Raw genomic sequence first — 2,367 nt, 5'->3', positions numbered from 1 at the left:
TAATTTTGACATGCTTCACTGGTTTCCAAAGGATTTTAAAGCTATACACTACTTTGTTTTCAGTTTATTAACTCTTCAATTAACTTCTAACATGAGACAAAATTCTGTTTTTTTCATTAAGTTCCATTAACTAAAGCTATTAACACATAGCTTTATCGCTGGTTGAGATCTGGCCATAATATTATTTTTTCCACTAAAGCACTTGGAGTGGAGGGAGATGAGTAAATAAATGCATTATCTTGAATGCATTTTTATTAACACAGATTAATAATAATGTGAATTATATTGTAATGCATTTTAGAATAAACTTTAGGATATAGTACATGATATTTAATGTTTTGTGGAAGTCATTCCTAAGGAATAAGAGTATGTATGTGAAATGAGATTCTTGTATGTGACAAGATGTAATATAGTCTAGCTGCATGCTGTATGGTATAGTAGCCACTGGCCATGTATAATGGCTCATGGGCACTCAAAGTGTGGATAATCTGAATTGAAGCTGTGCTGTAAGAATAAAATACAGTGCTCGCTTCGGCAGCACATATACTAAAATTGGAACGATACAGAGAAGATTAGCATGGCCCCTGCGCAAGGATGACACGCAAATTCGTGAAGCGTTCCATATTTTTGCTATTTGAAGACATAATCGAGGAAAATTTTCCAGGCATTGCCAATACTCTAGACATACAGATTCAAGAAGCTCAAAGGACCCCTGGGAGATTCATAGCAAATAGGAAAACACCACGCCACGTAGTCATCAGGGTGACCAAAATATCCACTAAAGAGTTACTTCTCAAAGCTGTAAGGAGAAAGAAACAAGTAACTTACAAAGGAAAACCCATCAGAATTACGCCAGATTTCTCAGCTGAAACCTTACAAGCAAGAAGAGGTTGGGGCCCCATTTTCACGCTTCTGAAACAGAATAATGCCCAGCCTAGAATCTTGTACCCAGCTAAGCTAAGTTTTCTATACGAAGGAGAAATCAAGACATTCTCAGATAAACAAAGGTTGAGGGAATTCACCAAGACAAGACCAGCCCTCCAAGAAGTACTCAAAAGAGAATTATACACGGATCAGCACAAGAAAGATCCACGAATGTAAAACTACTCAAGAGCTAAAGATCAAATTCCAGATACCACAATGGCCCAGGAGAGAAAACATCACAATGAAGTTCTACCCAACAAGCTGAACAAAAAACTGTCTCACTTATCAGTTTTCTCAATAAATGTGAATGGCTTGAACTCCCCGCTCAAGAGACATAGACTGGCCCAATGGATAAAAAAATACAATCCAAGTATCTGCTGTCTTCAAGAAACTCACCTAACCTGCAAAGATGCATTTAGACTGAAAATAAAAGGATGGAAATCGATATTTCAAGCAAATGGTAACCAAAAGAAAGCTGGTGTGGCAATCTTAATTTCCAATAACTTAGCTTTCAAACCAACAAAAATAATAAAAGACAAAGATGGCTACTACATACTGATTAAAGGCACAATTCATCAAGAAGCCATGACTATACTCAATATATATGCACCCAATCTAGGTGCACCTAGATTCATAAAGCAAACCCTACTAGATCTGAACCAAATGATAGATAACAATACTGTAATAGCTGGAGACTTTAACACCCCACTGACAGTACAGGACAGATCCTCTAAACAGAAAATAAACAAAGACATAATGGACCTAAATAGAATGCTAGAACAAATGGGCATGGCTGACATCTATAGGACATTCTACCCAAAGTCCACAGAATATACATTCTTCTCATCAGCTCACGGGACATTCTCTAAGATTGACCATGTCCTAGGACATAAAGCATGTCTTAAAAAATTCAAAAAAATAGAAATTATACCATGCATCTTCTCAGATCACAGCGGAATAAAAGTAACAATGATCACAAACAGAAACCCTCACTCTTACTCAAAGTCATGGAAGCTAAATAACCTTCTCCTGAATAATTATTCTATAAAAGAAGAAATCAAGATGGAAATCAAAAATTTCTTTGAATTAAATGACAATGGAGATACAACTTATCAAAATCTATGGGATGCAGCTAAAGCAGTCCTGAGAGGAAAATTCATATCCATAAATGCCTATATCAAAAAGACAGAAAACATGCAAATAGACAACCTAACGAATAGACTCAAAGAGCTGGAGAAAGAAGAACAGAATGATCCCAAACCCAGCAGAAGGCGAGAAATTACTAAGATCAAATCAGAACTAAATGAAAAGGACAACAAAGAAACTATAAGGGAAATTAATAAAACAAAAAGTTGGTTCTTTGAAAAGATAAACAAAATAGACACACCTCTGGCTAGACTAACCAAGAGCACAAAAGTAAAATCTCTAATAACCTCCATTAGG

The 2,367-nt window shown here is 36.0% G+C and overlaps 1 non-coding gene across 1 annotated transcript; it reads left to right on the top strand.

Annotated features, from left to right (window-relative positions):
• Positions 1-522: 522 nt before the first annotated feature.
• Positions 523-629, top strand: LOC138390999 (U6 spliceosomal RNA). The gene has a single exon (XR_011234644.1). It is a non-coding gene; the product is annotated as a U6 spliceosomal RNA (small nuclear RNA).
• Positions 630-2,367: the final 1,738 nt, after the last annotated feature.

Source organism: Eulemur rufifrons, chromosome 8, assembly GCF_041146395.1.
Source record: "Eulemur rufifrons isolate Redbay chromosome 8, OSU_ERuf_1, whole genome shotgun sequence".
NCBI classification, from domain to species: domain Eukaryota; kingdom Metazoa; phylum Chordata; class Mammalia; order Primates; family Lemuridae; genus Eulemur; species Eulemur rufifrons.
Note: the sequence above shows the minus strand (reverse complement) of the source record. Positions and strands in the feature narration are given on the sequence as shown.